This window comes from Hemitrygon akajei, chromosome 28 (assembly GCF_048418815.1).
Source record: "Hemitrygon akajei chromosome 28, sHemAka1.3, whole genome shotgun sequence".
NCBI classification, from domain to species: domain Eukaryota; kingdom Metazoa; phylum Chordata; class Chondrichthyes; order Myliobatiformes; family Dasyatidae; genus Hemitrygon; species Hemitrygon akajei.
The window spans coordinates 32,663,491-32,686,651 of record NC_133151.1 but is presented as its reverse complement, the minus strand read 5'-3'; the positions used below and the strand labels follow the sequence as shown (position 1 = coordinate 32,686,651).

General features: G+C 47.6%; 2 non-coding genes across 2 annotated transcripts; both read right to left on the bottom strand.

Moving 5' to 3' along the window:
• Positions 1–4,467: 4,467 nt before the first annotated feature.
• trnaq-cug (transfer RNA glutamine (anticodon CUG)) lies at positions 4,468–4,539 on the bottom strand. Its single transcript has one exon. It is a non-coding gene; the product is annotated as a tRNA-Gln (tRNA).
• Positions 4,540–10,985: 6,446 nt separating this feature from the next.
• On the bottom strand, positions 10,986–11,057 carry trnad-guc (transfer RNA aspartic acid (anticodon GUC)). The gene has a single exon. It is a non-coding gene; the product is annotated as a tRNA-Asp (tRNA).
• Between the last annotated feature and the right edge of the window lie 12,104 nt (positions 11,058–23,161).

Genomic DNA, 23,161 nt, shown 5'->3' with positions numbered 1-23,161 from the left:
GGACGGGATCAGTCTGGACAGTATTTGAAAGAAGACTTAAGATTCAGTGGCTGTAAAAAAAAGATCCCAGGATGGTGTGTTGCCTCTTGATTACCAGGGTCGGTAACATGTCCGAGCGGCTGCAGAAAACTCTCAGGTGCTCGAGGTGAGTGCGTATGACTTGGTAAAAATACGTTTGAGCTTGTAGACAGTGAACCGACGGAATTCGGATATAAATGGAAAGCACAACTCATCATTATGACGGAACTTAATAAGGCTTTAAAAGATACCAGAAGTGGTGCAGCCCGCAAGACGGCGTTCCATCACATGTACTGAAGCAAGCTGATCCTGCCCTGAAGACTGAACTCTTGAACTTATATAATGCTTGTTGGCAGAATCAATGTCTTCCACAGTACCTCAAAGATGCGCTGAAAATCATCATCCACAAGAAGAAAGGCGAACGTTGTGTTTGAGGAAACCACCGAGGAATCTCCCTTCTGTCCACAGCTGGCATGATTATGGCGAAGATACTGCTCAACCGGCTCAGGATAATCTCAGAATGTCCTACGGGAGGCATTGGGAGCGGACGCAAAAGCAAAATACAGACACTGAACTACCAGGAACAGGACTGAGCGTGAGAAGGAAGCAAGGAAAGTGGGGAAGAAAGGACGCTTGACATGACACAGCCTGTGGACGAGACAAGGATTCTCGGACTTGACGAGAATAGCGAAACCAGTGCATGGAACAGGGAACTAGAACCTGGGCTAGGACTCCGAGCCAGAGACTGGACAAGGGTCCAGAACCTGGGTCTTGATACGGGCTCGGACCCCAGAAATAGGCAAGGACATGATGAGGTTACAGGAATGGACGAGAGACTCATGGACAGTGCAAGGGAACCACAGCACAGGACGAGGGAACCCCAGCACCGGGCTGGGAAAGGAACTCCTGGGCTGAGCGAGACACATGACAAGACGAGAACACAAGACGAGGGTCTCAGACAGAAACGTCGACTGTTTACTCTTTTCAATTGATGCTGCCTGGACTGCTGAGTTCCTCCAGCATTTTTTGTGCATTACTTTGATTTCCAGCATCTGCAGATTTTCTCTTGTTTGTAATCCGTGTGACAGATTCCATACCCTCCTTCATTTCTCATTAGTGTGGTGGTTAATATCCCCTCCAATCAATCGGTAGACTAGGGTTCGATTCCCTGTCGCGGCGACCTTTTTCCTGCTGGAGATGATAACTGGAAATACAGGAGAATTATTGAATAAAACAAAACTGTGTTGAAGTGGTCATTTAGAATATGAAGCAACCCAGTCGGCAGATAGCCCGGGACGGGAGAGTTTATCGAGACGTTGTGTTCAGCACCTTTTCCCTAGTAATCCATGAACGGGTCTATAATTGATCGCCGTTCGGCGTTACACTCGGTCACCGATTCCGTCACTTCGAAACATTAAACAGGGGCTGTTGCTGTGAGATATAAACTCACACACTTCCCAGCACTCATGCCGATTCCCTCAGTGTGTCCGAGTGACTGTAGAATGCAGGGAGAACAGCTGAAACACTTTGGAAAGAACTATGTCGAATGGGCAATGTGTTTAATGCCCGGTTTAAATCCACCCTGACCCTCCGACAGCCTCGGACCCGCCGAACAGACGCTCAGAAAGTGAACTGATGGAAGGAACGGCGATGTTTCGCTCTATGATTTCATTCAAGCATGAGAGCATGCGCAGCGTCGTTCCGCCCCTTGACCTGATTGACAGAACGACAGAACACAAGCCCGGGAGCGATTTTACAGCAGCCGGGAATAGAGAGCTCCTGGGCCCGGGAGTAGGGCGCTTCCGGTGCACTCCTCCCACCAGCTGCATATCATGCTGAGAGCAGCTCTACAGACAGGCTCGGAGATCGACACTGACTCCGGAGATGGCGGCTGCGAGAAAGAGGCGGAGTGTAACAGCGATTGAACTCGGAATGCGGAGTGAGTGGGTAGAGAGAATCTATTCCCGGGCTGGGGTAGGTAGGGCGATGAAGGTTCGGGTGGGAAGGAGCTGCCGGTCAGGTGGATTGCTGCCTTCTTCTCCCCATACCGGGGGGAAATCCATGTTTATTCCCAGTCTCCTCGTGTTTGCTTTTGCAGGACACGGAGCCGGACAGGTTTACAAAGAGGGGCTGTTGCAGGATCCCGGAGAGAAGTGTGGCGGACACAGTTTACACTGGCAACACACACAAAATGCTGGTGGAACGCAGCAGACCAGGCAGCATCTATAGGAAGAAGCACTGTCGACGTTTCGGGCTGAGACCCTTTGTCAGGACTAACTGAAAGAAAAGATAGCAAGAGATTTGAAAGTAGGAGGGGGATGGGGAACTCTGAAATAATAGGAGAATATAAGAGGGTGTGGGGTGAATATAAGAGCAGGAAAAGTGATTGGCAAAAGGGATACAGAGCTAGAGAAGAGAAAGGATGATGGGACGGAAGGCCTAGGTAGAAAGAAAGGGGGATGGGAGCACCAGAGGGAGATGGAGAACAGGCAAACGAGTGATGGGCAGAGTGAGAAAAATGGAGAGGTGGGAATAAATAAATCAGGGATGGGGTAAAAAGGGGAGGAGGGCATTAACGGAAGTTATAGAATACAATGCTCATGCCATCAATTTGGAGGCTACGTGTACGGTATATAAGGTGTTGTTCCTCCAACCTGAGTGTTGCTTACTCTTGACAGTAGAGGAGGCCGTGGATAGACATAACAGAATGGGAATGGGACGTGGAATTAAAATGTGTGGCCACTGGGAGATCCTGCTTTCTCTAGCTTTCTCTGTCTATCTACGGTCCCAGAACAGGACCACTACAATCCAGTAACGTTGCCCAGACTCTTTCATCCTTCAACGCTGGCAGATGGTATCTATTTGGTACTACATACACCGAATTGTAATAATCCCTTGACATCGTTTGTTCAGACTAGAAACACCATTTATATGGAAAGGGGATACCCTGGGACAATCAATACAGTAGGCCTGCCAGTCGACTGTGTCAGTGCCATCAACAGAAGTTGTGATGTTACTGGTGACATAGGTATTGTACGTACAGTTTCCTAAATCCGATCGATTACACCATAGTTGCTATAACAGACTTCATGCTCATCCTCATGAAGTAGCTTCAGAGATGAGGATTCAGCAGTCCATTATAAGAAATTTAATATCATCGTTCAAAACAGTTCCATTGGCAAGTGTAATTTCAGTTCAGTCCAGTGATCCCTTCAGAGATCTAACATTGTTACCCAAGTAAAACACAGACTCAATTTTGCACGAACCTCGTCACCTCCATTGGGCCTTCAGCAGAGCGCTGGCATCGATCGAAGCTTGTGTCCTCCTCGCTCTCAGCACACGATCCGCCGCCTCGCCTCGGCTCAGCCACATCAAATTGTCTTCGATTCCGAAGGGAAGTTACAGACTATTACGTACGATGGTCAACCCAGACAAATTGCTGAAAGAACTCAGCAGGTCAGACGGCATTTATGGAAGAAGTACTTTTTTTCCATAGATGCTGCCAGGCCTGTGAAGCTCCTCCAGCCTTTTGTGTTTGTTGCTCGAATTTCCAGCAGCTGCAGATTTTCTCTTGTTTGCGAATTGCGATGATCGTTTGTCAGAAAACGTGTGATGAAAAAACTGCAATGAACCTCAGGATACTTACCACCCCCCCCCCACCCCTCCAGTGAAGATGCAAACCATCCCTTTGGTAACGATCACCCCTGCACAGATGAAGTCCCAGTGATTGGGTAAATACAAGCGGGCTTTTTCCACGGGGGATGGGAGGGACTACAACCAGAGGGCGTGAGTTAGGGGTGAAAGGTGAAAGTTTAAGGAGAACAGGAAAGGAAAATTCTTCACTCAGATTGTTGTGAGAGTTTTGGAACGAGCTGCCAGAATGAGTGTTGCATGCAAGTTTGATTTCAACATTTAAGAGAAGTTCGGATAGGTGCGTGCATGTAGGGGTATGGAGTGATATGGTGCCAGAGCAGCTCGATGGGAGTAGGCAGCATAAATGATGTAGCACGGATCAAATGGATCAAAGGGCCTGTTTCTGTGCTGTACTTTTCTATGACTCCATGAATCTATGATCCAGAGTCTTGAAACCCTGCCCCTGCACCAGCTCCTCAGCCACACGTTCATCTGCTATGATCACTCAAACCAGAAAACGCCAACAGGAATATTAGACTTCAAATCCCAACCAGCCCCATCACCCCCACCCAATAAAAATAACATGACACCAACAAGAAAGAAAACACTTTTTTAAAAATACTGAAGGAGAGTAATATAAACTGCAGTCATCACGAATGTCTTCGAATTTCGAAAATACTGTATACTCCGTCAGCATCACGGAGCTCGTACTCAGTCCTTCTGCAGGGCCATCAGACACAAACACAAATGCGTGGTCTCCCGACCGATGAGCCCTCTCACTAAAATTCTCACAGATAATCCATTGTGGATAACATCAGGTTCCACCGAGACTCGAACTCGGATCGCTGGATTCAGAATCCAGAGTGCTCACCATTACACCATGGAACCAGATGTGCTTATGCGAACAACAAAAAAGAAGATGAATCTTAGGGTAGTATGTGGTGACACGTGTAAACATTGACAGTATATTTACATTGAACTTTATACTTCATAGAGCATGTCTTGTGAGGACATGTTGAGGAAAGGAGTAGTTTTCTCTTTGGAGGAAGCAGGATGAGACGTGACTTGAAAAAGTTATACAAGATGCAGACTGACTGGGAGAGCTGCACAAGGCAGGGTCAGGGCCGAGGTCTTAGAGCTTCTTGTCCAGCCGAGATGGAACTATGGTATTAAATGCTGAAATGTAGAGTCCAAGACAGCATTCTCACATCAGTATCCTTCTTGTAATTACAAATTTATATAAGTTACACATTGCACATTTAGACGAAGACATAGCGTAAAGGTTCGTACTCCTAATGTGAAGGATACAAGGAATAAAGTCAATTAAGTTCACTTCAATTCAACTCAATTACATTCAATTCAATGTGTTGTTTGTGCTCTTTATGAATGGTTTGGGTGTGAAAGTAGAAGGCGTAATTAGTTTGCAAATGATACTGATACGAATGTGCCACAACTCTGAGGGGCCGAAGGGTACAAAGTAGCCATCTCCTTTTTGAGAATCGCAAGATCGCTATTAATTCGGGTCGGGGACCTAGGAAATGAGAGAGAATCCACAAGGGTTGGAATGTGTCGTGGCCTCAGCGAAAACAAAACGCCTGATAACGGCTATTGTCTCTTGGAGACGGACTTGTGTATTGAGTACTGTACTATTCATTGAAGCCCCTCAGGGGGATGACCAGAGTGGGCTGGTTGAGGGATTGCATCATCCCAACCTGATTGACATCTGAGACCCCGTGAGTAAGGATAAAAGAGGGTCTGGGGAACAACCCCTTTAGACGCACCCGGAGAAACGCTGGAAAGCCAGTGACAGCGTTTTATAGCAAACGCCGGTGAGGGCCCGTGTGCGTCCTCCCTTGCCAGGGTAGCGGGCTCACCACGGAAGAACGGCTTAGCTAAAGGAGAGGCTACAAGTGAACGGCCACACCAACGGGACTTCCGACGGATCGAAATCATAAAAAGGAAAGCCGGCACATTTCTAAAAATCTCTCTCTCGACTCCAACCAAGGCTGCAGCCTGCATGAACTGAGTGACTTTTATATTTCCATCGGACAATACATTATCCCCTAGACAACGACAGAGCTATTTCTTATTGATTATTATTATACCCGCACTGTTAGAGTTAGTATTGACGACGTATATTACCTGTATGTTTGCATTGATATTTTTTTTTTAAATTTTTTAAATTAGTTTTTCAAAACATTTTACAAAATTAAAAACCCCAAATCCCAATGAGGAGCATTAATGCAGAGCAAGGTTACGCATACAATAACAATATGCTACAGAGGAAGAGAATTTAACAAAAAGCACCTAAATTAAAGACAAGTGAGCTTAGTGTCCTCCCCAAACCCCACAACACAAGAAAAAAAAACAACACTTCCAGACCAGCCACCACACAATATAGAGAGTATAAGTCCGGACAGTCAAACTCCCAGACTGTGAATACACTTAGCAACAGAGGATAATAATGCCTACTACCAGAAAAAAAAGGGAGCTGAAAGCAAGGGACCGAAAAGAAAAAAAAACCCTAGTCAAGAGGAAGGTTATGAAAGTACTCGATAAAAGGCCCCCAGATCTTATGGAACTTTACAACTTTACATTTATGGAATTGAGAACTGAATAATGAATTTTTTCGAGGTCCAAGCAGGCCATAATGTCGTTAAGCCATTGCGCATGAGTGGGCGGGGCCACATCTCTCCATCTAAGGAGGATCAAGCGTCTCGCCAGTAGAGAGGCAAAGGATAATATTCGGCATTCGGTCGGACCCAGACATAAATCTGTCTCACCCCAAAAACCGAACAGAGCAATTAAGTGGTTAGGTTCTAGGTGCTGATTCAGAATACCCGATAGTGTAGTGAAGACATCTTTCCAGAATTTCTCCAAGCTAGGACAGAGCCAGTACATATGGATGAGAGAGGCCACGCCACTCTTCATTGATATTATTTTTGTGTATTTTTACTAATAAATACTGTTAAAATAGTACCATCAGACTTCAACGGACCTCTCTATCTTTGCTGGTAAGTGACCCAGTTACGAGGTTCGTGACAATACCAAAATAAGCAGCAGTGTAGATCGTGTAGGTAGCGATATAAAAGTGCAAGGGGTTGATCTAGCAGGGTGTGCTGAGGAATCGCCTCAATCTGGCTTTCAATCCAGATACATGTGAAGCACAACATTGTGGGAAATGAATCCAGTGTTGGATTTACACAGTGTAGGATGGAGCCTCGGGGAGTGTTATGGTACAGAGGGGCCGAGGAGTGCAAGTGCACAGTTCAATGAACGCGTGTCACAGGTAGATACCGTGATGAAGATCATCAGGTTTAGCCAAACGCCTTCATCAGTCAAGGCATTGTATGAATAAATGAATAAGGAATGTTGTTGCAGTTATGTAACACGTGGCTGAGGTGTTTCTGAGAATATTCTGCATAAATATCTTCATTCCTCCATAGAAATGTTGTTATTAAATTATAAAAAGAATGCAGGACAGATTCAGCAGGTTGTTGCTGGAATTGGGGCCTTTATTAAAAGAAAGTTGCATATGCCCTGGAATGTAGATCGAGAAATGATTTAAGCCATGTATATAAGAGCATGCGTGGCATGGATAATGTGAGGCTTAGTTGTTTCCCCAGGAAGGGGGTGATTCAAAACAAGAGGGCATTGGTTTGACACCAGAGCTGAGAGGTTTTAAAGTTTTAAATTTTGAAAGATTATAAACGGATTGCCTTTGTGTATAATGATTAGAGATGGAATTTTTTGAATGCGTCCAGCAAAGCGTTCTGTGCCAGTACTTAAATTGTCTCCCTGGATGTGGACAGAAGTTGGAGTAAAGTGGAAGTGGACGAGCGCTTTGGAACTCGTCAGCAGAGAACACGGGATGTTTCAAATTAGTTCCGAGTGGGGATATGTTTAGTCTGGAAATAAAGGCCATGTCATTAATTTCATTATCATAGACAGGATCTGGGAAGTATGGATCGAGAGAAGTTATCGTACTGTACCTCGAAAAAGTATTCAGTCCACAATCCTTTGTTCATGTAAATGATCATTACAACTGTGGATTTTGATCAATTTAATTCAGTATCTTTATTTATGAATCATATGCCCGAAGCACCTGATGATTCCAGGGACATCACTGAAGGTGTGTCCAGAGGCATCAGTAGATGTACGTCCACAGCTTACACCCTGAGTTCATCAGCGACAGCCAGCAAAGACTGCGTGTAACCACGAAAGGAGTGGTGACGACTGGAGAGTCAGTGATAGCCCGAAGGGACAGCGACCGGGGCAGAACGGACTGTCAACCCAATCTGTGTCCTCTGAGAGAAGGACCGCCACAAAAACTACGATGAATCTAAAGGAAAAAAAAATACCCTCGGGGTGCCCGAGAGGGAGGGAGGACGAGCAGCCCAGTCTGACAGTGAGGCAGGAGAAGAGGAGCGCATCAGCTTGACCCAGCTGAAGTGCATACTACGAAAAAAGATCAAGGGCCTCCGCCTGGCAGAGTGGCATCGGAGGTGGCGTTGTGAAAGGGCCCGAAAACGTGCTGCTTTTATCGCCAACCCCTTCAGATTCACCAAGGAGGTGCTGGGGCAGAGGCGCAGTGGGAAACTGGCCTGTTCGTAGGAAGACATAGATCAACATTTGAAGAAGATTTACAGAGATCCTGAAAGAGAGCAGGAGTTGGGAGAGTGCAACATCCTAATAGATCCCCTGAACCGGATGTGCAGTTCGACATGTCAGAGCTGCAGCTAAAGGAAGTCAGAGAGTTCATCCGCAAAGCAAGGACAAGCTCGGCTCCAGGACCAAGCAGCACCTCGTACAAAGTGTTCAAGAATTGCACAAACTCCTGCTGCGTCTGTGGAAGATGCTGCGAGTCTTCTGGAGAAGGACGAAGATCCCAGAACAGTGGAGAGTGGCTGAAGCGGTGTGACTCCCGAAGGAGGAAAACGCCACCTAGATAGACCAGTTCCGCATCATCTCCCGGCTGTGTGCCGAGGCGAAGAGCTTCTTCAGCGCCGTTTCCAATCGGCTGTGCACCTGCCTAGCAAAGAACACCTATATTGATGCATCAGTCCAGAAAGCTGCATTTCAGGTGTGCCGGGCTGTCTGGAGCATGCTGGTGTGGTGAAACAGTTCATCAGGGAGGCCAGAGAGAACAAGGGCAACCTGTCGGTGTTGTGGCTCGACCTCTCAAATGCGCATGGCTCAATTTGCACAAGCTGGTACAGCTCACACTGACCAAACATTACGTCCCTAACAGAATGAGAGACCTTATCGCTGATTATTACAGCGACTTCCTGGTGAGGGTCTCTACAGGAGCAATTACATCAAACTGGCACAAAGTGGAGATCGGTATCATTACAGGATGCACTATCTCAGTGACACTGTTCTGCCTAGACATGAACATGCTCACTAAGTCTGCTGAACCCGAGTGCAGAGGGCACAGAATGAATTCCACTCAACGGCAACCACCAGTCAGGGCATTCATGGATTACCTCACAGTCACCACAGAATCAGTCACGGGATGCCGGTGGATTCTGCAGGGGCTCGAAAAGCTGGTGGAGTGGGCCCAGATGCGTTTCAAACCAACCAAATCCAGATCTATGGTGCTGAGGAAAGGGCAGGTGGGGAATAAGTTCTGGTTCATCATCGCAGGCACAGCCATCCCAACCATAACAGAAAAGCCAGTCAAGAACTTTAGTAAGGTTTTTGATAGCTCTTTAAGGGACACGACAAGCATTTAGGCAACCTGCAGCAAATTGGATGGCCGACAATCTCTGCAAATACAAATAAACAAACAAATAAATAATACAGAGGACACGAGTTAGGAAGCCGATGATAGTGAGCACATAGGGTGTTCAGAGCTGACGTCAGAGAAGTTATCCACGCAGATTCGTCCAGCTATGACCTCACCAGAACCCAAAATAATCTACTGGAGGCCAAATGGAGATGACGAGGTTTGGGCAAGATTGAGTCTGTTTTTTATTTTGGTCACAATGTTAGAGCTGTGAAGGGAGCACTGGACCGAACTGCCCAGATAAATTACACTTCCCAATGGAACTGTTTTGAACGATGGAATTAAATTTCTTGTAATGGACTGCATGAATCCTCATCTTTGAAGCTGCATCATGAGGATGAGTGTGAAGTCCGATATTGCAACTACGGGGTAATGGGTTCAGGTGTAGGTAACAGTACGTATAAGTCGTCAGTGATATCACAACTTCTGTTGATGGCACTTACAGAGTCGGCTGGCAGGCCTACTGTATTTATTGTCCCAGGGTATCCCCTTTCCATATAAAAGGTGTCTCCAGTCTGAACAAATGCTGTCAAGGGGTTATTACAATTTGGCGTATGCTGTTCCAAATGCACACCATCTGCAGCGTTGAAGGATGAAGGAGACTGAGCAACGTTAATGGATTATAGTGTTCCTGTACTGGGGAAATACAAAAAGGGCTCGTGAGAGCATCAGTATGGCCCTAGTGTTGCAGTAATTGGATAACAGGGCTTGATTTTCAAGTCCCACAAACATCTTTGATATATCTGAGAAAATCAGCAACTGTAGTTATGCAAATCCTGTTCGAATCCCTGCTAGGAAGTTAGTGCAACTCCAGTTGGTGATAGTGAACATTGTTTTAATTTCTTGACTGACAGCACTCTGTGTAGTGATGACCCAAAGCACGGCTGCCTATGTTATGGATCAACAACCCTCCTCTTCAGGTTAGTCGGTGACAGGATCACTGAGGAGACCTGAATTCTCTGGGCAATTCAACTGCAGCCACAATCCATGTTGTCCGTTACAGAACGGAAGGGAAGTGGGAAGAGCTACAGCAAGTCAAGTTAACCCAGCGCCTCGGCACGGAATGTTCACAGACAGTGTGCAGTCAACCTCGGCAAGAAAGTTCTTTGTAAAGTCTGATTTTTCTTTGCACAGCAGGGGCCCGGAGTCATTATGCGTTCCAAAACAAGATGAGGATGCAAATGAAGAGATCAAGGGTGACAGTTAATGTTCGTCAGTTGGTTTGCTAACGTGGTGGGGCAATGAGAGAGTTGATAGCTGACAACAAAAGCCACGGTTTAGTGTTGGCGGAGTGATAGACTCAGCCGTTGAGTGTAACAACAAACAGTGCGGGATACACTCTCCCAGGGAGATTCAAAGAAACAGTCTCAGCGCAACGTTTCTTTCTTCTTTGAAGTCTCCACAGTTCTGCACTCAAAGTTACAAGAGATATTCCACCTTCCCATGGTCCATGAACTGATCACTTCAATGCCAAATTACTTCTTCCATTTTATTTGTTTTTTTTTAAGACAATATTCCTCTTGAAGAAGAGCTGTAAAATCAGCGTCTCCCCGTCGGGGAATTGAACCCCGGTCTCCCGCGTGACAGGCGGGGATACTAACCACTATACTAACGAGGAACCGTTGTTGGTTTATCATGACAAAAACATGAAAGAGCACAAGAGAGTGAACAGAATTACCTTGATGTCTGTTCACTGCAATACTGCAGTCAGTTTCTTCGTGTGCTTCCCACAGAAGTCTCTCAGTTTCCTCCAGCTTTTCAGTCACCGTTTGTTTTCAAGGTTTAGCGAAATGTACACTCATTCGAACCTAACGCCGTGTTGTTCAACAAATTTTAAAGGGATCATTCTCACTTCAGTCCGATTCCGAGCGAATTACTGGGAGTTTTGTATCTCCGATCTGTCGGAAGATGGACACCTTAACTGGGCATAACAGGAATTGCACCAGGGTGGGGAATCAGAGTGAGCAACCGGATTCAGACAGCAGGTCGAGCCACAGTCATGCACCACTGGAGATTGTTCAGAAACCAAACCTCCTGCAGAATGATGGAACAATGGTGATATAATGGTGAACAGAGCTGTCTTCCTGACAACTGACGCAGGTGTGATTTCCGACGATCGCAGTTAGCAGAGATTTCATCTATCATCGAAACTATCAGAAGTAAACAATTCATTGTGCATCTTCTATCGGCCGAATGGTCTAACCCTGCTAACTCGTGTACGAAGTCCAGAAATTGTTTAAATCCATGATTGAGTGCAAAATTATTATTCATCCTGGGCTGGCCAGTCGATCAAGGATGGATTTCACATCTTTCACATTTTCTCGATGAACCGACCAGTGCAGCTTCCTGCTCTCACTCTAACCCAGACTCCCGCAACAAACTAGAGAACATCAAAACATGTCGGATGATGTGTTCACCCTGAGTGTGTCAGTCCACTCACCAATTCCTCTGTCTATTTATAGCCTGTGGGATCCCTATCCACACCCTCTGACCATTACACAATTAAATTAAACCCTTTATTGTGATTAACAAATGTAAGATAGAATCACTGAATCTCCATCTCCGGCAAAATCTTTATGAATATTCCCTGCATTCAACACTCCAGTTCGTTTACAGAGTCCGCAGACGTTTCGATTCGCGAATCCGCGGTAAATTAGACAAGTCATAGATGGTTTTCACCGAGATGATGACCTTTGACCCAGCTTGCTCCCGCTGCACCACTCTCCTATTGGCTAAACGTGGTGTTGCTCTGTTCCATTGTGGACGCTTCTCATTCTTTTCTTTCATTTTTATTTATCGATCCCTTGCTGACGTCACATGGTTTCTCTTAATAACTGCCCTTTGTTCATGTTTATCGCGCCTATCTCTTTGCCCGTGTCTCTCTGTATTCTTTTCCGTGTTTCCTCACCCCTGCCCCATCCTGTTATTATCTCTCTGCTGTCTGTGCTTCCACCCATTCGGAGACCTCGTTCCCGACATGTCAGCAATGAACGTATTATGCATTACTTAATCAACACGGTTTCAGTCGGCCTGCTGTCACACATTCTGTTTAACTTCCACGGCGTCCCTTCCATATTTTCTCCCTTTGTCTCTGGGCTGTACTTCGGGACAAACATCAATGAGGCTTTTCTGTCACGTTGGTGTAAAAACCGGGGACCGAGTCTTTTGGCCTACTCCGGATGCTGCGGGAGCGGATCTGTTATCCAGTCTGATTCGGGATGCTGTGAGCTTGCTTCTCTTGTTTGCTCGATGTGTGTTTCTTTCTCTCTCTTTCTCTGCGCATTGGCTTCTGGTCTTTTGAAAATTGGATTATTCGAGTTTCTTGCCTTGTGGCTGCCTATGAGCAGACAAATCTCAATGTGTATAATGTATACCTTATTTGATAATAAATGTGCTTTGATTCTTTGAGTTCTCTCTGGTTAATAGATTTCGCCTCTATTGCCTCTGAGAAAGGGAGATCCAAACAACCCCGTTCTCCTGCCTGCAGGTAGGGGCCCCTGCCTAAGGAAGGATACCTTTAGTGACCGAGGGGACGCGGCAAAGGGTCACTAGATTTGTTCACTGAGAAGACCTTAAGCATTGAGAGACAATTCTCTCCGGAATAATCTCATTTCTTCACACATTTACGGAGCCCCAAGATTGGGAGCCAATTTTGAAGATGTACGTCTCAATAGGAAAGTAGTTCAGTCTGTGTTGGCGGCAGATGATCAGTCGAATTCAAGAATGACCAGAGTCACTCAACCGACAGAATTTCCAATGAACAGCCTGAGTTCATAACAAGAGATTTGAAGCACAATAAAATAAACAGTTTTCTTTTCTTTATTCAATAGCTTTATCAGGAGACTGCGACACAATTAAGAGTTTGGTAGAAGGAATAAAGGAATTTCTAATTACCAGGACACAAGTGATTCTGAGTGGTCCCGCTTAAACCGCAGTGCAACATGGTCAGTAAAACCCCAATGAACGTTTGGTCAACCGCCCTAATCAGTCGCCATGGCAACTGCGACCACTCAGTTCCGGAGGCAGAAGGACATTTTTCACGGGATCTCATCACTATGTCCCGGGTCGATTGTGCTGGACATCAGCGTCGGTGTCAGAGAAACTGGACAGACATCCTCTCCACATCCACTTGATCTTTCCATATTCGATGGGTTTCAATGAGATCCTCCCTCATTCTTCTAAATTCTCACGAGTGTAGGCTCAGAGCCTGCAAACACTTCTCTTATTTTAACCATTTCAGTCCGGGATAACTTTAGTGAAACCCCACTGAGCCCACAAAATGCCAGCGCATCCTTTTTTAGAAATTGGACCCAAACTTGTCCACAATCCTCCAAATGTATCTGATCAATGTCTTACGATACACCATCATTATATCTGTGATTTTAGATGCTAGTCCTGGCGGAATTAATGCTAAAACTGCATTTGCCTGCCTGACTCACCGACTCAATCTGCAACTTAACATTGATGGAGCCCTGCAGTAGAATTCCCGAGTCCATTTGCTTACTGATTTATGAATTTGCTCCCCGTTTGGAAAATAGTCTACATCTTAGTTTCTTCTACCAAAATGTATGACTCTTCACTACCGTACTCTGTATTCCATCTGCCATGCATCTGTCTATTCTCCAGATCTGTCCAAGTATTTCTACGAACTTCCTGCTTTACCAACCCTTCCACCTCATTTTCTATCACATGCAAAACAATCAATTTCGCCATCCAGAAGATCGATATATAACGTACAAGACAATGCGCTCTCCAGAACACCACTAGTTATCGGCAAGCGACTGAAAACGCCATTGTTACTCCAAGCCTTTGCCTCCCATCAGTTGCCAATATTTTGTCGATGCTCGTATCTTTCCTGTAAAACCGTGAGCTCCAATTTTGTTCAGCAGCCTTTTCAGTGGTACTGAACGTATTCAGTATTCATAATAACGTTTTCAGAATAACGTATTCTGAAAATCCAAGTAGACAACATCCAATTGCTCTCCTTTCTCTATTATGCCTGTATTTCCTCAAATAATTCCTACAGTTTGTCAGGAAAGATTTCCCAGTAAGGAAACCAATTTTGTCCTTCACATTTTTTTCAGGTGCCCCCAAAGCACCCAGAAACCTCAACCTTAATAATTGACTCCAGCACCTTCCCAACCACAACAGCCTGTTACACGGGGGCGACGGAGGAGAACCCAAGTGCAGGACACTGGCACGTCGACTCTGTTGGGGAGGCTGGCGTAGACCTGAACATAGAGCAGCAAACCAGAGGGATCTTGACAAGGAGACGGGATTCACAGCGACTCTCTAGAAAGTAGAGCGGAACTTAGAACTACCGGTTATAATCGGAACAGGGAACGAAGTATCACAGGAGAATTGACCAACGAACTGGCAAGCTGTGATAGAGTCGCCATCGTATTTATTTCTGATGAGAGCCAGATGTACGGTAATTGGGTAACTAGCAGCAATTGACTGAAATTGGGGCATAATCGGGAAGAAAGCAGTGTTAAAGGGGAAGGGCCAACCGGAACCATGACAGTAACCCCGCTCCCCCCATGGGAGTCTCCCGGTGTTCCTCCAGGCCATTCCGGATGGTCCCGATGGAAGTCCTGGATGAGGGAAGGGTCTAGGATAAAGGGGCGGGGACCCAGGAACGCTCTTCAAGACCGTACCCCTCCCAGTCCACCAGTTATTGGAGGCTCCTGCCCCGACGGAGCACAACTAGCAGTCGTCGGATGGTGTATGCCGGATGGTTGTCGATGAGTCGAGCAGGGGGAGGAATCTCATTTGGGGGACACAAAGGGCTGACGGAGACTGGTTTCAACTGAGGTGCGTGGAAGGTTGGGTGAATACGCATGGATTTTGGCAGCGTGAGGCGGACCGCTGTGGGATTGATAATCCTATCGTCCTGGAATGGTCCCAGGAAGCGGGAGTGAGTTTCCTGTGTTCGCATTTGAGCGGGATGTCCCTGGAGGAAAGCCACACCATCTGCTCCGGTTGGTACTCCAGCGCTGGAGTCCGGTGTCGGTCGGCCGTTTTCTTCTTTCGATGTGTTGATTTGAGTAGGGCCGTGCGAGTCTCCTCCCAAATCTTCCGGCACTGATCAACATGGTCCCGAACCGACGGTACCGCGATCTCTTCTTCCTGTGCGGGGAACAGCGGGGGTTTGTACCCAAGGGGGCACCCCAACGGGGACGTCCCAATGGCAGAGCTCACCAGGGAGTTGTGGGCGTACTCAACCCCCGGGGGTTGGTCGCTCCAGGTTGGTGGGTGGTTTGTGGTTACGCAACATAAAGTCGCCTCCAGGTCTTGGTTGACCCGTTCCATCTGCCCGTTCGTCTGGGGGTGGAAGCCGGACGACAGGCTGACCGTTGCATCTGAGGCTTGACAGAAGGCCTTCCATACCTGTGAGACGAACTGGCGACCACGATCGGAGACGATGTCCGCGGGGATTCCGTGGAGGCGGAAGACGTGGCGGACGAGAAGATCTGCGGTCTCCTGCGAGAAAGGTAGTTTAGGGAGGGCAACAAAATGCACTGACTCGGCGAAAATATCCACCACAGTGAGTACTGCAGAGTTTCCATGTCAGCAGGGTAGACCGGTGATGAAATCTAAAGCGATGTGGGACCAGGGACGCCCAGGTACAGTTAGGGGACGGAGTAATCCCGCAGGTGGCCGATGGGAGGCTTTTCCACGGGCGCAGACGGAACATGCGGAAGCATTGGAACGGGTGTCCGCGTCCATGGAGGGCCACCAGAAATGCCTCTTCAGGAGGGTCAGGGTCCGATCGACTCCGGGGTGGCAGGCGAAGCGAGAAGTGTGCCCCCACTGTAGGACCTGTGATCGAACAGCATCGGGTACAAAGAGGCGATTGGGGTGTCCGGTGCTTGGGTCGGGTTACGTCCTTTGGGCCTCTTTGACTTTGGACTCGATCTCCCAGGTGAGGGAAGCCACTACACAGGATGGTGGAAGAATGGTCTCGGAGTTGGGAAGATCCTCCTCGGAAACGTGTTGGCGGGAGAGGGCATCGGGCTTCCTGTTCTTGGACCCCGGACGACAGGTGAGGGAGAACCTGAACAGGCCAAAAGATAATGCCCAACGGGCCTGGCGGGAATTCAGGCGTTTGGCGGTCTGGATATATTCAAAGTTCTTGTGGTCTGTCCAGACAACGAATGGGTGTTCCGCCCCCTCCAACTAATGCATCCAACTCTTCCAACACCAGATTGACCGCTAGTAGCTCCCGGTTCCCCACGTCGTAGTTTCGTTCAGCGGGAGGCAGTCGGCGAGAGAAGAAGGCACAGGGATGTAGTTTGTGATCCGGGCCCGAACGTTGGGACAGTACCGCTCCCACCCCGGAGTCAGAGGCATCGACCTCCACAATGAACTGACAGGAGGTGTCCGGTTGAATCTGAACGGGGGCAGACGTGGAATGCCTCTACAGTTCGGCGAATGCTGAGTCCGCCTCGGAGTTTCAAAGGAAAGGTGTGGCAGGTGAGCTAAGTCGGGTAAGGGGAGCCGTCACCTGACTGTAGTTTCTGATGAACCGGCGATAGAAGTTCACAAACCCCAGGAACCGCTGGAGTTGCTTGCGGTCAGTGGGTTTGGGCCACTTCGCCACAGCTCGGATATTCTCGTGATCAGCTCTCATCTGCCCCCTCTCGATGATATAACTTAGGAAGCTGACCGAGGGGACGTGGAATTCGCATTTCTCCGCCTTTACAAATAAATTTATTCTCCCCCAGCCTCTGCAGGACGACGGACATGGTGCACGTGTGCTGGGGACTACAGGAAAAGATCAGGATGTTATCCAGGTAGACAAACACAAAGCGGTTAATGAACTCTCTTAGTACGTCGTTAATCAAGGCTTGAAAAACTGCGGGGGCATTGGTGAGGCCGAAAGGCATGACTGAGTACTTGAAGTGGCCTAACGGGGTATTGAAAGCCGTCTTCCACTCGTCCTCCTCCCTTATCCAGACCAGATGATAGGCGTTTCGGAGGTCGAGCTTCGAGAAGATGGTGGCTCCATGAAGTGGTTCGAACGCAGAAATTATAAGAGGCAGTGGGTATTTGTTCTTAATGGTGATGTGATTTAGGCCTCGGTAATCGATGCAGGGACGGAGAGAGCCATCCTTCCTCCCCACAAAGAAGAATCCAGCGCCCACCGGGGAGGATGAGGGTCGAATAATGCCCGCCGCGGGAGACTCACTAATATATTTCTCCATGGCTTCTTTCTCAGGCGGGGTCAAGTTATACAGGCGACTGGTAGGTAACGAGGCCTCGGGGAGAAGGTCGATAGCGCAGTCTTACGGGTGGTGCGGAGGCAGGGAAAGGGCACGTTGCTTGCTGAACACCTGTCCCAGGTCGTGGTATTCTGTGGGAAATCTGGACAAGTCGAGGGTTTCAAAGACAGGCGAGGTGGCTGTATCCTCCCTAGGGGATAGGGCCGACTGCAGACAGCTGGCGTGGCAAAACAGGCTCCTGCTGGCTATTCTCCCGGGAGACCAATCAATTCAAGGATTATGGCGACGTAACCAGGGGTGTCCAAGTACTATCGGGGCTTGAGGAGAGGAGATTAGGTTAAATTGTACCTGCTCCGGATGATTCCCAGAGAGGATCAAAGACAGTGGTGGAGTACGGTGAGTGACTCGAGCCAGAAGTTTTCCATCCAGTGCGCGGGCTCCAGAGGGGTAGACAACGGTTGCCGAGAAATTCTGGCCAGGGCAGCTATGTCTTCATACAACAGATTGTCCTCAGCTCCGGAGGCTATCAAGGTAGACAAGGACAATGACTGTTGGTTGTAGTTTACAGTAGATGGGATCTGCATCCGGGCTTGGGGAACTGAAGAGAGTGTCGGCTGATTCACCAGAACTGTTGGAGTGGGGGCTACACTAGGAGCGGACGGGGAAGAGAGGCTGGTCGAAGATGGTAAGGTGGGGCCGTAGGATGACCCGAGTAGCGGGGTGACCAGTCTTTTCTCTCAGACGTTCTCGAAGTCGATTATCTACCCTGGTGGCTAGGGAGACCAAACAGTCCAGGCTGTTCTCGTCTACCTGGCCGCTAATTCATCTTTTAACTTGTCAGAGAGACCCCGTCGAAACACTTCCTGTAGTTCTTCGTCATTCCACCCAGAGTCGGCCACTAATGTTCGGAACTCTACGATGTATTTCACTACGCTTCGTGAGCCCTGACAGAGAGTCAGAAGGAGCCTACCGGAGTCCATCCCGCGAATGGACTGTTCAAAAACCTTCCTCATTTTGGAGACGAAGGTGGAGAAGGAGGAACAGACCTCTGGCCGGTCGTCCCAGATCGCGGTGGCCCATGACAAGGCATCCCCTCGTAACAGCCCTATGATGTACGCAATTTTTGATCTGTCCGTGTTGTATGTACGTGTCTGTTGCTCAAAAACCATAGAATACTGCAGTGAGAAAACCCAGCACTTCCCTACGTCCCAGCGTAGGGCTCTGGTTCGGGTACGTAAGGCTTTCGAGGTGATTGTGTTGCCGAGCCAAGGGGCGGAGCCATCCCAGGCTGTGCGGTTTTGTCAGACTGGGTTCTTGGAAAAGACGGAGTAAGGGCAGCGGATTGCCGGTCAACCTGCTCACTGACCTTCTTTACATCCTCGGATAGGGCAGGAAGATCTTTTATGACTTCTCTGAGTAGCTGCTAATGTATGCCCAGTAGGGAGCCCTGGCTAACGAGTGCCTGTTGCACCGGGTCTGTGACCGCTGTGTTCATTCTGGCCAGTTCGTTATGTTACACGGGGGTGACGGAGGAGAACCCAAATGCAGGACACTAGCACGTCGACTCAGTTGGGGAGGCTGGCGTAGACCTGAACGTATAGCAGGAAACCAGACGGATTGTGACAAGGAGATGGGATTCATACGGACTCTCTAGAAACTAGAGCGGAACTTAGAACTACCGGTTATAATCGGAACAGGGAACGAAGTATCACACGAGAATTGACCAACGAACTTGCAACCTGTGATAGAGTCGCCATCGTATTTATTTCCCAGTCTCTGATGAGAGCCAGATGTAAGGTAATTGGTTAACTAGCAGCAATTGACTAAAATTGGGGCATAATCAGTGACAGAGATGTGTTAAAGGGGAACGGCCAACCGGAACCATGACCCTTCACGATGAATCATCTCCAAATGTTCTGCACTGCACGAATTTACAGTCTATATATACAGTTCATTGCTGCAGAAAGGCCTAGAGTATCATCCAATATACTTCTGGAGCATACCAGACCCTCTTTTGCCCTTTACCCTCTCGGAAAAAAAAGATACAAAAACTTCAACGTCGAGATAAAGAGAGAAACACACGAGATTCTGAAGATTCTGCACATCTTCGGTAATACATATAAAATGCTGGAAGAATCCGGCCCGTCAGGCAGCATCTATGGAGGGGACAACGCCGTTGATATTTTGGTCCAGGACGCTTCACCAGGATTGTAAAGGAAGGGGGCAGATGGTACAATAAGAAGGGTTGCGTGGGGGAGAAATTCAAATCAGCAGGAAACATTGGACAATACAAATTGTGCTTCCTGAATACTTCTGGGTGTAGCCTATTGAATTTGGGTGGTTGATCATGAAAATCACCATGAAATTTCCGTATCATGTGCCTCTTTCAGTTATTGCCTGCATTTGTCATTTTGCCTGTATTGGCGCGTGTGCAAGTGGTTAAGGCGTTCGTCTGGTTATCTGAAGGTCGCTAGGTCGAGCCTGTCTGAGGCTGCGTGTGTGTCCTTGAGCAAGGCACTTAACCACATTTTGCATTTCGACGACAACGGTGCCAAGTTGTATGGGTCCTAATCCCCTAATGCCCTTCCCTTGGACAAAGTTGGTGGCGTGGAGAGGGGAGTCTTGCAGCTTGGGCAACAGTCGGTCTTCCAAAATAAATAACTAAACAAACAAACAAATAAACAAACTACAAACAAACAAACAAACAAACAAACAAATAAATAAATGACTGAATGAATGAATGAATGAATGAATGAATGAATGAATCGATCAATCCTTGCCCAGGCTTGCGGCCTGCAAGCTTTTGAAGGTTCAAATCCGTGGTCTATCGAGACTACCGGAGGCCTACCCATACATTCGTCAATTCCTTTCACAATTCAATTAATTTAAACTGTTTCCTCAATGTAAGCTTAAATTTTTTATATCTTGTCCAGATATACCTGGGCATGCTTAGGCAGGACAGATGCTGCATTTCTGGACAGATTTTAGAAAGTCTATAAAATCATCACAGACACACCGTTCTGTACATTGAGTTTCTGTGTGTATTATTTCTCAATCAAATTAAGGTGTTTGCTCTATGTGCAGAGCATGCTGTGTGTACTCATCATAATAAATCATTGTTATTTTCAGTATTCGTGACAGCAAAATGTCTTGTTGATATTGCAATAGCTGCGGTGCTTTCTATTATATTTGTGACCAGTATATGCTTAAACCTCAAAGATGGAGCACAACTGATTTTTCTAAGAAAGCCTGTGTAAGCTATTGTAAGGTTTCACTGCTAGTGTAATGGCTTCTTTATAATGTTCACTGCTGAAGTAACAGTTTCTCAGTAGCAGCAATGTTTGGGTTGTGGCTGGAGATAACAGCATGCATGTTAGCCAATAAGAGATTGTTGCTGTGTCTTGTCAGTCTGGAAAAAAGTTTTTTTTCGCGATCTTTTATCGAGGAGAGATGAAGAGGGAAGACGCGTGTGGAGAGAGCTGGTAGACTAGTGGGTGATGTGGACTGGGATCTGAGGGTCCGAAGATCGTCGACGCTCGAGGAGACCGATGGCGGAAGAACGACAACTGAGTGAGCTCCAACGTGAATTTCACTTGACTTGGGCCCTTTTTTATTTTCTTTACTAATCCTATATTCATTTTAAGAATCAGAAACTTCAGTTGTTTAATTGCTTATGGTTTAGTGTCAGATATTTTGCGTTGTGGGTTTGTAACTGGGGGTACGTTACACAGCATTGACACAAACGCAATTACCCATTTTGTCGGGGCCGAAGGCTGTGTCACCAGAAAACGAGCTAGGCGAGCCTGAGGGTTACAGTTGTGGGGGCTAGGTCCTGGATTGATTCCGTTAATACTGTGCGATTGACCTGTTTAAATCTGTGCTAGAATGGGTGCTGCTGGGGTACAGTAGTGGTGTGCCTCCTTGGGGTTGCGGTAATTAATGCGTGCGTGTTGCATGGGGTTGATATTCGTAACCCGGATGAATTGTTAATTCGATGTTTGAGTATGGTTAAAGCTGTTGGTAAAGTTGAAATCATAGCTCGAAGGTTTGATAATTGGCGGGCTCAGACCATGTTTTAGTTCAGACTACGCTGACGTAACGGACAGCCTCCATCGGTGCCCCAGGTGATGTGGGACCATGGTCTGTCCATACTGTCAGTGAGGAGGGGAAGGGAGCCCAGCAGGCTGGGTCACAAGCTGAGATGGCCGCAGTTGGGGGCAGAAATTTCAGAGACAGGATCTATCGTTTCTGAGGAGTGAGGGGAAAGAGTGGTCGGATTAAGGAAGTTTAATTAGTCCCGGTCCCCCAGTGAAGAGTGAGAGTTCTTAGCTGGCATCAGACCTTACCTCCCTGGCGAACAAGTGGCCCAGTGCAAAGGCAGAGGTACCCCGCCGGAAGCTAAGAATTTTCTGTGGAATAGAGAAAATCAGTTGTTAGATGAGTGACAGCGCTCTGATGACGAAATGCGACAGATTGTTTGAAAGTTTGAGGGTGATAGCGGCTGATGTATTAAGAGCAGAGACAGTGAACCAACCCTCTGCTCCCCTTACTGAGTATCTAGACGCATTAGAGAGCGGATTTGGTTCAACAGGGAGCCCACTGGAGCTGATGTGAGGTTTCAAATCATGGTTCAGGAGAAGGGGAAGATTTCTGCGTACCTTTTTCGGCTAGAGATACAGCAAACTTGTTTACGGTGCCAGGGGTCATTCAGGTGGCTGAGTTAGATAAGTTAAAAATGGACCAGATAGCCTAGGACGCCCTGTCCCAGGACATAATTGGTTGGGGTCTCCGACAGTCCCGTAAAACAAACCCCCTCCCTCATTCCTTCAGCTGATCAGAGTGTTGCGGGAGGAGAAGAACGCGTGGGAGGCGCGAGAGGACTCCGTCAGCAGGTTTTAGATGTCGGTAGTAGCCCTTGAGGTGAAGTGATCTGGGCCAACGCAATCCGGGAAATGGTAAAGGAGATGGTGGCAGAGCTGAGAACTTAGAACAGAGCTGAGAACAGCGGGTGTGCATCCTCCATATGATAGTACTGGTAGAAGGCCCCACCCCAAGCGGACGGACTACGCAGAGAGCACCGGGTGGCCGGGGTTCCGCGGGAAGAGGGCAGGCCGGTAGCGTGTACTATAATTGTGGTGAAGAGAGTTACAGCCGGCGGGAATTTGAGCGGCAGGAAGTCCATCGGAGAGCGAGTTACCGGGTATCTAAGCAAGGAGAGGTGTCGGGGAACTTAGAAGATACCCACTGAGGCAACAGCCTGTTGTTTCTGGGGGAACACGTTCACAGCAATGTACCAAGGAACTCCCGAAAGCAGAAGACTCTAGTCCTGAAGGCCTAGTGGGACCGCGGTCCATTGTGTCTCTACGGATAGAGGGAATATACGCGAAAGCCATACTCGTCACCGGGTCGCAGGTCACGTTTCCGTACAGTTCGTTTTACCCAAACGGTATCTGAAGCATTTATCCATGACACCATTGACCCAAAACTGGAGGTTTGG